Source organism: Sebastes umbrosus, chromosome 9, assembly GCF_015220745.1.
Source record: "Sebastes umbrosus isolate fSebUmb1 chromosome 9, fSebUmb1.pri, whole genome shotgun sequence".
Taxonomy (NCBI): domain Eukaryota; kingdom Metazoa; phylum Chordata; class Actinopteri; order Perciformes; family Sebastidae; genus Sebastes; species Sebastes umbrosus.
The window spans coordinates 10,328,868-10,343,737 of NC_051277.1; the positions used below are offsets into that span (position 1 = coordinate 10,328,868).

General features: G+C 39.4%; 1 long non-coding RNA gene across 1 annotated transcript; it reads right to left on the minus strand.

The window, feature by feature from the left end:
• Positions 1-380: 380 nt before the first annotated feature.
• LOC119494858 lies at positions 381-13,368 on the minus strand. Its single transcript, XR_005208312.1, has 4 exons — positions 13,319-13,368; positions 10,951-10,957; positions 2,345-2,348; positions 381-534 (listed from the first exon to the last, which is right to left on the minus strand). It is a non-coding gene; the product is annotated as an uncharacterized LOC119494858 (long non-coding RNA).
• Positions 13,369-14,870: the final 1,502 nt, after the last annotated feature.

Consider the following 14,870-nt stretch of genomic DNA (forward strand, 5'->3'; position numbering starts at 1 on the left):
GGACAGGAAACGTTATTGTATTGCCGTAACATGCGGTCAAGCCAGCTGTCACTCATCTCCGTGGTCAAATCAGCCGACGCTACAACTGTAGAGCACCCATATACTGACATTTATGTTAAATGCATTCAAATGGCCCCGATAGAGCTGACCATGGATGGGTAAAGAGAAAGGGAGAGCTAGAGACGGACTTGGCGAAGCTAGCGGAAGTATACACGCGTGACTACGTCCGGTTTTCAAAATAAGGTGTTAAAAAAGGGAACTGTTTTAACAAAATACATATATGGAAATAAGATTGATTAGATTATATTCACCAGAAGTATAAAACATTACATGTTCCTTATAAATTAAAGAGAAAATACTACTAATTTGTGAGGGAAATGTCTTTATTCTTTGATTTTTGGGTTGCTGGAAAAATGTAATAAATAATGCCTGACAATGACTGATATATTTGACTTCAGGACATCTCTGACTACATACATGCTGAAAATCAAACATTCATACTGTATTAAATTAGAGATTTTGTAGTAAAAGTCCCTTGAAGTGTATGATTCAACTTGTTCCCATGGTCTAGTGTTAAAAGGCAAGCAAGCAGGTAGGCAAGCCTGGTGGCCAAGCATAGTGACGGGGCAGCTGGGAGTTTTTGGATCAGGACAGTTCTGACCGGAGTAGAGCAGCATGGGAAGCCAGCTGTTGTTCACCACCTGCCACCTTCCACAAAGGACCAAAAGACTACAATGCACTGCGTGTCTCTCTTTGCCTTCCTGTGCCCTGACAAATGTAAGCTAATAATCCAATTACACCACTAATTTGTGGATGCAGTCACGAGGAAAAACTCAACTTTTCATGATAGATATGAAAGGGTAGAGTGTGAAATTTACTTACAGCAGGTTGGGAGATAAGGGAGACCACCAGCCAAGGAGTTCTACTTGTGTTTCATATGCAACTCTTAACCACAAGAACAACCTTAACTTTTAGACTGAATCCTTTGGGGTCCTTCTTTCCCAGCAGATTCCAACTTGTCCCAGAAGAAGTCCCTGTGTGGGCGCAAGGCAGGAATATAATCATTAAACCATGTAGCCACCATCTGGTCCATCCATCCTCATCTTCCAAACACCCACACCTCACCTAGCTTACTGCTATAAGCTCCATAAATTCCTTGTGACTAATTTAAATCACCTCGTCTACCTAACAATTTAGGGACGAACATTGGTATTTTTACCCACTGGACATAGTGGCTGTTATTTGGCTGGTGTTTCTCTCCCTCTGTGGGTTGGATAAATGCCTCTGTTGCATTGAGTTCTCCCCAATTTCTCCTCTCTCGCAACAATCTTTATTCAAAAAATGCAAACATGGATACAGTTAAATTATGAAAGAGGTCGAGTTCAGAGCTAATTTCGCATGCTGTTCTATAAGGAACGACGAGAGCTCGAAAAAGCTGGAAGTCACGAAAGTAATACCTCATTTTTCAGTAGAAGCGCAGACCTTTTAAAGCTCTAAGGGCAGAAAACATTTGCATGCTTTATGCAGTGAGATTTATTTACATATGGTAAAGTCGGAGCAAAAAGCAGAACAATTTGCATACAATTGTGTTAGAGGACATTTCCACCAGTCTGTTTCTCATTATTTTATAATTTTTCAAACTTTGCTTAATCTTAGAAATGGTCTTGGTGCCATGTTAACTTATTTAATGCCTCCAAGGTCAAATTTATGAATCTAATAAAAATAATGATAATAAATCACAACAGCTTGCGTAACGATAGTGTTGCACTCGTGGAGGCATTTGTGTGCCCACTCAAAAGACATCAAATAGAAATGTAACTGCGTTGCATTTCCCCCATAACAGAATATACACAGAATGTACAGTGCAGTAATACTAACACACCAATGATAGGACGGTGTACTCTCTGCACTACTGTGACTGTGTTTGTTTAATCCTTTAGGTCTGTCATAACAGAGAGATTCCACTGCTGGTTGTGAAGTGTGAAAGCTGGTGCAGACAACAAAGCACATAGAAATCTCAGAATTGCTGTACTGCTCACACTACAAGACCGTTTTTCTGAGCTGAAACGATTAGCTGATAGATCGAATAGTCAGTTGACAGAACTGATTAATCATTTCAGTAATTTTTTTAAGCAGCTTCTATGAGGATTTGCTGCTTTTCTATGTTTAAAATCTTTGTAAACTGGACATTTCTGGATTGGTAGATACCATCTTGGGAACTTCTGGGGAACAGATGGACATTTCTCACAATTTCTGACATTTTATAGACAAAAAAGATGGATTTATGTACATTTTCTTCATGTGCCACACTGTTGACGTGGGGAAATTGGGGTGCACAATCTACTCAACTGATCTCAGGCAAAGTTCACTGATTACAATGTACCAATAATCTGGTTTGTTTGTAATAATCATCAAAAATGCATGAGGTTTCAGTCTGTTTGTGATTCTGCACACTTCCCTCCTTACCCAGCCTCAGTCTCCTTTTCAATAGGGCTACACAATTAATCGAATATTAATCACAATTTTGGCTTCCCACATTTAAATGAACATGATCGCCTGCAATGTTGACGTATAAAATGTGTGCTACTGTACGCTCATAGAAAACTCTGCTGCACAAAAACGTTTATCTAGCCTCTTCATTTTTGCTAATTTTGCTCTCAAAGTGCACCAGATTTATGCAAAAGGTAAGGTCAATAATCCTGTATGTTTTCATATTGCAATATATATATATAGCGGAAAAAAAATATTGTAATGTCAGTTATTTCCAACATCGTGAAGCACTAATTTGTCCATTAGCAGGGATGTATTGAAAGCAGTGCTCTGTTTATTTTAATGTGAAAGTGCAATAAAAAATATGTTGTTGCTAAAAATCTATGAATAATTGGTATCTCAATATTGATCAAAATAATTGTGATTATCATCTACTCATCTTTTCACTCTCATTGAGTGCTGCTTCTTTCCTTTTCGTGTCTCAGAAATGCTCAAACTCAGACGACAGATCATACTGGGCACCAGTTCTGACTCCATGCTGTCTCAATGGTACATTTCTCAGATCTTAAAATTTTGTCTGAAAGTGGCCAACTGTGGCAGAAGTCCTGTTGTCTCCATTTGGCCTGAGGCTCAGCTAACACAAAGTTGTCACTCAACGAAGTCGCTGTGATGACGGACTGCTCATTTCCTGCCATAACGGACCCATTTAACAATCCTTCCTTTATGGAACTCAATCCAATAATTAATGTTGCTGTGCAGGCCTCAACATGCTCGGTGTTGGTGCGTTATTCTTTCACTCACGGCGGCCAGCAGAGCCTACATGTTGAACATCTTGGCTATCCCCTGTGCATAATATTGTCTTATTAATAAACTGTTTACCTGCAATCACTCTGTCACTAAGACGACATTATCACAGCAGGAGCTCTGTTGTTTTCTGCTCCTCTCTGTTCATTTGCTTCAGTAAGCTGCAATGTTAACACATAAAGCTGTTATTGAGAAGAAGAGCTCATCATCCTCTGAATGTGCCTCACAATGTTTTAATGTGATGGCAACTGTAAGACACATAACAATAGCGGAAAGGATAGTTAGTGCTTCCAGAAGTTGACCCCATAAAGTTGATCTATAACCTGATCTAGTCAGAACATAACAAAACAACAAGACTGACATTACATCTTATGAGCATTAAACCTATTGCAACTGGATCTACATGTGTGTGTATATACAGGCTATGTAGTACTTTTGGTTTGTGAGCAAAATTATGAAAACAATGGAGCCATGCACCGGTGAAGTGGTTCTATGAAAAGATGCATTAGTTACAGGTACAGGCAAAACTGTATAAGTTGTAGTTACTGATATCATCTCCACAATGTTAAGATTCACACTAGAAATACTACAAAAATTAGATCTTTAACTATCATGAGGAAGGTTTAGAATTGAATGATTTCTCTGGATGTCTGTAATTAATCACAGGAATTATCACCCTAAAAGGTCTCACGGTTACATTTTTAATAATTAGTATCTCAGTCTTTTTCATTCAGTGTTTCTGCCACACACATCACCATAGTTCAGCACTAACCGCACTCATTGTGAGCTTCGATTCAGAGTGTGTAAAGCTACGTGGCGTCTATGCAGATTAAGATATGCTTGCTGTAGCGTTCCTCCATTCAGACTTGGCCTATTCACTGTACGCACTGAGGATTGGGGATGGGCCTTTGCTTGCAGACAAGTTTATTCAAAACCTTTTGCTTCTTTGTCCTTTTCAGCTGCCTTTTCAGCTGCACTCTGCCAGAAACTTAGGAATCATATTTGACTCCAACCGTACTTTTGAAAAGCAGGTCAAGACATTTGTTCAAGCTTGTTTTCTTCAATTAAAGCTAGGGTAGGCAATTTATTCTGGAAGCATTTTTTGTTGTATTTGTTGAAATTCTCAGAAGGCCAGCTGATCTAAAAGGGTGCACAGGCTCATAATGGGTTAGTAGATCTTTAATACAACCAGGGGCCTGATTTTCCGTTTTGTCGTTGCCAAGTTTGAATTGATATCAGAAAGGCAGGCGGTAAATTGGGTTAGGCTGAAGGGAGGGGTTAAGATCTAGCTTTCCCTTGCTGATTCCTCCAAAGTTGCCTTAAGAACCATCTCCAAAATAAAATCAAACATGCTTTTATTGTTTCTAAACTTTAATTATTGCTACTCCTTGTATTCCTGCCTCAGTCAGAAGCAACTTTCACAGCTACAACTGGTTCAGAATTCAGCTGCCAGGCTTTTAATGGGCATTAACAAAAGGGAGCACATTATACCAGTCCTAGCATCATTGCACAGGCCTCCTCTTCACTTTAGAATCAATTTTAAACTTGTATTACTCACTTTTAAAGCACAACCTGGACTGGAACCAGAGTACATAATGAATCTCTTAACACCCTATGAGCCTGAACGTGGTCCGATTTCATCTAGTCAGCTACTTCTTGCTGTTTCCAGGTCCAGCTTTTGACTAGAGGGGATCAGGATTTTGCTGTCAGAGCTTCGTAACGCTGGAATGCACTTCCTGTAGATACGATCATCTGTATCCACTTTTCAAAACTTTTTTTTTTTTTTTTAGGATGACTGTGTACTTTTAATTAAATTTAGTATACAGTAGGATGCTGTGCACAGATTGCATTGGCAGCTTGCCCTTGGGGCTTTAACGGGATAAAGAATGTACAGGATATACAGTGGGTGGACACAATAAAATAACTTTTGTACACTGAATTACAATATCAGTGATATTCTTGCATTTGTACTATAGTATCATTGTGAAAAGGTCATTTTAAGACCAAAATTTATTGCGCAATTGAATTGTGTTATAATGTGACTTGTGTTTGGCTCAACCATTGTGAAGCTTTCTTTGTTTATGTACCTTTTATAATGTCTGAACTGACTGTATTTAATCTAAGAAATCACTAAAGGAATAATATATAATATGGCGAGGTTCTCAAAAAACACGGCAATTCAGATACTGATTCAGATGCTTATATTTTTGTCTGCAGTTCGATTTAAAAGTTCTTGTAATGTTGTTTATTTCCTCTCCTGTAAATCTGTTCTTGAGTGCTCAGCAGCCTGATGTCTTCAGTCAATGACACCAGTAATGAATGTTTGGAGTGCAAACAAATTTAAAGACCTAAAAATTGATATACGAATATTCTCTGGCCGATCTCTTTTCAACTGCACCACAGAAGCAACCATACAAGAACTTTGTAGAAATTAAATAGTCCACAAGGACACTCATTGCCGTCATTCGGTAATTTCGGAGCTCCAGAAACTATTAAACACATTAATGCACCACACTTTTACACTGAATGTGGGGACATCGTCGGGTGGCGCTAGAGTATTGCCTCGTAATGTCCATGGGAGATTGTTGTTTGCATGATCCTCTTTAAATCGATCTATAATAAACAAAATAGCTAGAGCATTCATTCTTTTTGCAGCAGAAAGCTAAGGTTCATGCTTCCACATACTTTTGGATCAACATGTTTTGTGTGTTTATTTAGTAACGTTTTATAAAAAAAAATGGCAGATTTTTGTTTATTTATGACACAATTTTAATACTTTTTCTCAATTATTATAGTTTATTGACTAACATAACCTTGAAGCTTAGGGTGTACAATTTTTAGGGATATGATGCATTTGAAGATACTCCAAGAAATTACATCACAATAAGCAAAAATGCCAATGTAGGCGCTGGCGGACCATTTCTATTGCAGAGTTCAAAGGGTTAAAATCAAGTTGAAATCTAGGGACCATCTTGTGATGGGATCACACCAGCCGCGATGCCAAATCGGGCCAGGGGCGTAAAGTGGGATGTCCAATGGCCCCTTCCCCACTTCCTATCGCCCTACTTCCAGCGCCCTTACGCACCTGTAAAGTTTCGTGACTGCATCTTACACGATTGCGACGCCATCACAGTCACAAAATCTGTCCACAGACATATAAACACCTGAAGTACTCATTTTGATCCACAATGACTCACACACAGTCTCACAAGGTGAAAACAATACCCGCATCACTGTCGCGGCCTGTAATGAAATGAAGGATGAATTATCTCACACCTATCCAAGCACGACGTTAGATTCACAGGGTGTCAAACTCAGCGCATTGAAATGATTTCTTGGCACTCTTCATGCACAACGGTAGTGCAGTCTGTTTAGATAATTCCTTAAATATTCCAACTCACCTGTGTGGGGAATGAAGCGTAATATATGAGAGCGTTGGTCAGGAGAGTATGATGAGAGAGGAAGTCCATATGCAAAACTGCTTTTAGTCATGAATTTAATGGGCTGGATGTTTTTTTTTTTTTTTTTACATTTTGCTGATTTTAATGATCCGAGTGGTGCTCTATGGTTTTACGAGTCAACAAATCATCTCACATTGGATGTTTTTAGTGCTTGTTATTACCCACATTACTCATGTTCCATCAGGAAGCTCGTGACAAACGCCCTGGTAACGGTTAGGGTCATGTGACTTGCTGATGTGCACCTTGTTTCGTGATGGTGGGCACAATAGACACTCTATACTTCAGCTTGGATTTGCCGGGGAGAAAATTGGAGATATAGTGGATGTGGAAGTTGTGAAAAGTCAAAAATCTGAGTTTGAATTTCTTTGTGATTTATGAGTCTTAGTTATGAGATACTAAATTATAATTGAGGTTTATTATTATTACTATGAGATAGGAAGTAGGGCTGCACAATTAATCAACATTTTATCGGCAATATGACCTACTGCAATTTTCAAGTTGCAGTATTTGTTGAAATCGCAATTTTTAAAATAATAATAATAATAATAATAATAATAATAATGATTTTAATTATTTGTTAAAGTCCAATTGGGTGTCAAAATACCATTTAAAATTAAACAGTGCTGCAGAGATGTCCTGGCCTACACATCATATTCTACAGACTTAAGAAAACATCTTTGTTTGGTACAGATCCCCGCAAAAATCACACCATTTTAATATGTATTTCAATGGAAATTTGAATAATTATGTAAAAATGATAATTCCCTCTAATATTGCAAATCATATCGCACTTGCAGTATCGGTCAAAATAATCACAATTAGATATTTTTTCAAAATCGTGCAGCCCTAATAGTAAGTCATAATTTTGCAATACAAAATTGTGATCACACTGCAAGTTTGAGAAAGTCAAAATTATATATTTTTTTCATAATTATGTGATAACTGTGATGCTAACGTGGCTAAAACATTACTCCTAACGTCCCCAGTTTGAGTCAGGCAACCCTGTCTCTTGCTGTAGAAACGACTTTTGTGTACTACTAATTTGGTTCCCAATTAGGTTCTAATTAGAAACGTAATCACTGCCTGGATTATATACAATGTAATGTTTCCCATCTCTCTCTTCCCTCATTTCCTGTCCCTATCTCTGCTGTAGATTCTCGAATCAAGGCAATTACGATATCGTAAATCTATGCAAAATCTCAGACTAATTAAATTAGTATGTAATGAAATGTGTCTCACTGTTATATATTACAAAAGACAAAACGTTTCACATGCTTAAAACATTCTGTCCAAATTGATTATTCCATGCAAATTGTGATTTAAAAAATGTCAAAATTGGTCAGAATTTCGCAATAGGCATTTTTTTTACAAGTCATAACATTGCAATATGATTCCATTTAAAAATCACCACACTAGAGTATTGAATTAGCTCTACTTTGCACCTTGTCATCATGGCTCATGATTATTTTTACACAATAGTTCATAGTCTGAAAAACACTTGATGGTAATAACAGGTGGACACTTTTCCTCCGAACACACGTTCTTACTGTCAACACACACACGAGTATGAAGAAAGCTGAAAGGTCACAGCGGAGAGGGAGGTGTTAATCACTTGTTTAAACTTTGGCATATCAATACTGTGCAAGGCAATAGCTCAAATCCACCCCCATCACTCACACACACACTCTCATTCACTGTTTGCTCACTAAAATGAACTAAAGCGAGTGCACAGCTTTTCTTAAAAACACCATGCATCATTCATGCGGCACGCCGTTTCAGAATAATTTTCCCTTCACTTCACAGAATTAAAGCCTCGCTGTCTCATTTTCAAGCAACACAGTCAGTGAAGACTGTGTGATTCATCACACTAGCCGTTAGTGGCTTAAACCAATTTTTCAGCTGCATGCTAAGAGTGTTGCTTCTGGCCAAGTAAGCTACTAGACCGCTGCCAGGATTAGAGACTAAATAATTACAAGCACACTGAAATGATTCAGAGGAAAATTCAGAGTATTGGGGTCAAACAGTGTTACAAATTAACCAAATTTTGTTTACAAGGGCAGTTGTGATGAAAAATAGAGGGTTTTATTCTTAAAAAGGTGTTTCAAAAATGCTTCAAATTAATCAGAAAATTAAATAATAAATGTGATTTTTAATAAATGTTTCATACATGGAGGTCGGCCAAAGAGAGACTATAGTCCGTGGACAAATGAAACGGCTTCTATCCCTGTCAATGACATGACAGATATGCCTCCCTCATCTAAACTGTGTGACAAACATGTTTTTCCACCGTGAGTAGAAAATGTAATCTTTGGGAAAAAGAAAAACAGCAGCGTCAAAACTTTTCTTGTCACTATCTTGTGTCTCGCAGCCAGGCAAAATGAATCAGTCAGCTAAAACACAGAGCTGATCATATCACCGCAGTCAGCCTGAAAGGAAAATGTCACTCTCTGCTACTCAGATGAGTTATCATCGACGTGGGATGTTCGGTGCATTCCAGGAGTTCATTTATGGCGATGTTCTGTCATTTTTCTTTTATATTCACTTTACCTCAACCTGCGTTGGTACTTCTACTTCATTTAGTGGTTCCAGTATGTCCCAGAATGTTCTACAACAAACAGTGCATGTCCTGTACATTTAGCTATCTGTGTAGCTAAAGAAAGTAAGAGATAAGAACAAGACAAGCAAATATTCTTGGTCAGAAAAAAGTGAGATACTTGCATTGCATTCTGTTATGCTTTTAGTAGGAAAATGCACAAGTTGTATGATGAATTTGTATCTGTATGGTTGTTTAATGTTGGTCAGTGGTTCCTCTGAAAGTACCTTTTGCTTTGTTTACTGTTGATACTTTAGATAAGTCAAAGTTTTTAAAGCAATTAAACTCCACTAGAGCTGTGCTGTAAAGGTCTTGACATGTTGTGCCATCTATATTTGGCAAATAAACAACAGAAGTAACAATGCATCACCAACTAAATGGTCCTAGAAACAGTAGTGATGGCTGTTTTCCAAAACAAGCTCGTAAGTCTATGAGGATTTAGTTATTTAGAGTCAATTACAGTCCTAAAGTGTCTGCTGCCGGCAATTTATCTCATATGTGGGTTTGTGTTTTTGAAAGGTTTTAAAAAGGTATTCTTTCTCTAATGGGAGGGAAGGTTTATCATAGTTTTTGAGGGATTTCCGCACTTCACCAACTAACAGAAATGATCAAAAAACACTGTTGATTAAGGTTCGCACAACTCTCAATTACATGGCAAGTCCAAAAAATGCAGCTATGATGTCATTTAAAGCAGTCATTCCCAAAGACTGGGTCGAGACCCACAGGTGGGTCGCAGGAGATTTTATTAGGGTCGCCAATAAATGTGCAGAATTTCCTCCGTAGTCTTTTATTTAACATTTATATCTGCAGTACACCTTTGATCCACATGAGGGAGCCTGAATGTTCCTGTTGTTCCGATAATTGTAGCCTACTTATAATATTGAATCTAATATGAAAGGCTAGCGTACATTCTGTTTGTTTTACTGATGAGAGGAAAAGAAATGAGGGCCTGTTACTCCACCTAAATGCATTTATTTGGTCTAATTTCTAAAGTATTTAACATGTATATGTTTTCAAGAAGTGGAGATGGCGTTGGACTTCAGGAGGAACTCAGCCCCGCTCCCCCCCAACATCCTGCGCGGCTCCCCAGTCAACATAGTAGAGTTGTTCCGTTTCACAACCATCGCCCAGGACCTCAAGTGGGAGCTAAACATCAGCTCTCTCATCAGTAAGGCCCAGCAGAGGATGTACTTCCTGTGGTAGCTGAACAAAATTCAACCCGCCACAGACCATGATGGTGTACCTTTACTCGGCCATCATCGAGTCCATCCTCACCTCCTCCGTCACCGTCTGGTTTGCTGCTGCCACCGCCAGGGACAAGGCCAGGCTGCAGCGGGTTCATTCGTGCTGCCGAGAAGGCGATCGACTGCAACCTTCCCTCCCTCCCGGAGCTGTACACTTCCAGGACCTTGAGGAGGGCAGGAAAGATTGTGGCCGACTCCTCCCATCCCGGACACAATCTCTTCCATACTGTGCCATCTGGCAGGAGGTTAAGGTCCATCAGGACCAAAACCTCATGCCACAAAAACAGTTTTTTCCCCCTTATGCCCCCCTATGACTGTCTCTCTCTCACACACACACACACACACACAGCTGATGTACAAGTGTACTCCAGGGCTGCGGTCGGTCAAATAGTCTTTTTTGCTTCGGAAAGTTCCTAGCTGAGTGAAATGTGCAGCCATGATCAGAGCTGGTCAAATTCTCTAAACGCTTAGGAAAGGTGCTTCAATGCTTCCTTTCTTATCTCCTTTAGCATAGAGTACATTGTACCATCCTTCACTAAAGGAAAGGAGATAATGCCGTCCCACAATTCCTTTACATTATGGATAAATTGAAAGATTTATGTGATTTTATTTTGGACAGGAATCCTTAATCGAATGGAACAGCATCAAGTTTCACTGTACTCATTTTCTATGTGTTATAAATTAAGTTGCTTAAAAAAACTAAAAAAACATCCGCCGTCGCATAGTGTAATTGCAATCTGATTCTCTGAGCACCGCGGTTGTCTTTTTATAAGTCCTTACGAATGCTCCTTCACATCTTTCCTTGACCTCATGATGTTTCCCATCGAGGTCAAGGAAAAGTGAGTAGGAAAAGACAGTAAGACGTATTTATTTGACTATTCGAGATCAGGACACCTTGTCATCGCTATTGGCTGTGGTCACAGGTGCAGCAAAGCACTCAGTGTCACTGATAGGTGTGGTAAGAGTAAAACAGACTTCACACTTTGCATCTTGGTGTCACTAATTAAGATCACAAACTGTTGGATCTTGTTAATCCAGAGAATTTAATTTACTCTCACCTTTAGTCAGATTTTCACAAATACCTTAATTGTGAATATGGCAAACATGATTTGTGTCACCTGCTATTATACTTCTAGGAAGAGTTTGCCAACCTAAACTGGTCACCTAGCAACTGATTACTGTTACTGTGGGTAGAATAAGCGACCATGCTCTCGACATATATTGCGACGACCAGTGCGGGTGCTGCATCGTGTACAAATGAGCAACAAGGACATTTCCGAGCCTTCGTATTTTTTCATTTATGTGTAAGTGGAGCGTGTAGGCAGGTTCTCAGAGCACAGGAGTTGGGTAAAGTGTGATCTAATTAGGAGGATGTGAATGATCTTCCTACAGCTCATAGTCACAATAATTCATGATGAAAGTGGCTCACCTAATTGAGAGGAGAGACCAGCTTTTCCACTGTAAGGAAAATAACAATTTTGTCTGGGAGATGCATAATGGTGTGAAAATGTGAAACCACAGGAGACGATGTCTGGCCACCATATTTTCCAAATGTAATAAAGTGAGTGGAAAAGTCATCCAAACAATAACCATGCTGTATGTGCAGCAACTAACTGTAATTAGTAACAAAAAGAGTAGAAATAGGTTTAATTTACTGCATAATTTAACAGCAACAAAGCAGTATTTGTGGTTTCCTTTACCCAGGATGTTATTATGTATTAACTACGGCTTATATAGAAGTCATCCCTGCCCTGTGTGATGGACTAAAAAACAACAGATATTGAGATTTCATGAATTCGAGAGGCTGCCAGCTGCTCAGCGCTCCTCTTAAGTAATAAGATTCTGGACCCAGTGCCCCGCTGTCTAAACAGCCACGGGCTAGACGGCATGTGGGCAAAGTCTGTGTGTGTGTGTGTGAGAGAGAGTGTGTGTGTGATGAACGGTTTGGGGTGGTTGTGATCAAAAAGAGACAGTTCAGCTGCAGTTGTGGTGATTCTTGCTGTCGCCTCTGGTCAGCGGAAGCTGCAACTCATTGCACTGTCTAGCTGAAGCAATCACTGCCTAGGGACTTTTCAAGGCTCCCGGGGACCCACTTAACATGGACCTAATCCTCACAGGACATGCCCGCTGTACACTAGCGAAGAAGGTTAGGAAGTGTCCAAAAGGATTTGCATGCAAATGAGACTTCCACTGTTGTCATCTGCTCAGTTAAAGATTACAATTTTGTTTCCTTCTTCCAACTTTGTATTTATTTTTGGTGCTTCTCCTCTCGGGAAATACACCAGGATTCCTGTTCATAAATCCTTGGTTGTATTCCTTGTCCAGTATGAGTTATAGTGTTGCTCTTTTATACCAGACACAGCTGAACACACTAGGGGTGGGAAAAAAAACGATTCACCTATGTATTGTGATTTAAAAAAATTATTTTGTAACGATTTTGAAATTGATTTTTTAAAGGCCAAAATTGATATATTTGCTTAATTTGAGACTATACGGAGGTAGAAGGAAGTTACCGCTTTTATTGTTGCAGTCTGAGTAACGTGACGTCATATCCGTTCTGTAGAGCACCCATATACTGACATTTATGTTAAATGCACTCAAACGGCCCCGATGGAGCTGACCATGGATGTATAAAGAGAACGGAGCTGACGGACTTGGCAAAGTGAGCAGAAGTATACATGTGTGACTACGTCCGGTTTTCAAAATAAGGTGTTAACAAAAGGAACTGATTTAACTTTTTCCCATGGTCTAGTGTTAAAAAAGTTAACAAAAATCGTAGTTTCGAATCACAATACTTGTACAATCGCAATACTTTAAAATCGCAATACATATCAAATCGGCACCCAAGTATCGTGATAGTTTCGAATCGGGAGATAGGTGTATCATCCCAGCCCCACTGCACCCACACACCTGGCTGCAATCTCATACAGTCACCAAACATGAGCAGACACACTGTGTATTATGTGCTTGATTAACACAACTCAAAGCATTTTACACTAATAGTCAGATGATGCTCATTATCACTCTATTACTACACCATTAGTTTGGTTTCTGCTACATTTGTGCTACTCAGTTATTATGCTATATTGCTCAGTACAAGTCTTCGCAGTATGTGAGACCCAAATGAATTCAGTGTAATTGCGTTGGGCTTGGTCTGGTTGTAATTGCTGCAGGTTTCAGGTCCGTGTGTCAGTATGTCTTATACACGAGTGAATCTGAGTGGACAAGCTGTCAGTTCTGGTCACGTTGATTGTGAAGTGAAGGAAAAATGTCATGTGTTGGTAGTTGTTTCAAGCGCCAGTTCTTGTTAATTGGTGGCACACCATGCTGTGTTGGTGTCTGAATGTCCTCTGGTTTCTTTCTGACTGAGTGTCTCTTTTTTTTTTTTTAATTAATTCATGCATGTCGGATTTAATTTGGATATGCATTTCAGAGGTGCGTTTTGGACCTGTGAGGAACTTTATTACTCAGTGCTGACACGGCTACCATCTCGTTAACACCACTGAAAGTCAAAGCATTTCGAGCGGTCAGATTAGATGATTAGATTTTTGTCATTTCATTCATCATTTTGTTGCTCACCAGAGCCCAAGGTGATGTTTTCAATTTGCTTATTTTGCCAAACAAAAGTCCAAAACCCAATGGTATTTAAATTACGATGATACAAATCAGAGAAAAGCAGCAGAAATTTCTCAAATTGCTCATCAAAAAAAAAAAAGCTTTTCAAAAAACCTTGACTTTAGTGTTTACAGACAATTGGCATAGTCTGGATACCCTGCTTCTATCTATACGATATTCAGAACATTAATATGAACAAAAGCAATGTCTACCTGAGCAGAGAATGAAGTCACTCTCCACTATATGTGTTGTAATCAGAGCTTCTCTGTGCTTTGTTTACGTAGCCGGGCTGGCTGCACGCATATTGTTTTTAGTGCATGTGAGCGTGCCCCACTAGCTAGCACTTTTTTTTTTTCCTAAATGTGGCTCAGGAGTAGAGCAGGTCGTCCACTTATCGTAAGATCGGCGATTCGATCCCCGGCTCCTCCAGTCCACATGTCAAAGTGTCCTTTGGCAAGATACTGAACCCCACAGTGCTCCTGAAGGCTGTGCCATCAGTGTGTGAATGAGTGTTTAGATTAGATCCTGATGGGCATGTTGGCACCTTGCATGGCAGCCTCTGCCATCAGTGTATGAATGTGTGTGTGTGTGTGTGAATGGGTGAATGCTGACATGTAGTGTAAAGCGCTTTGAGTGATCGGAAGACTAGAAAAGTGCTATATA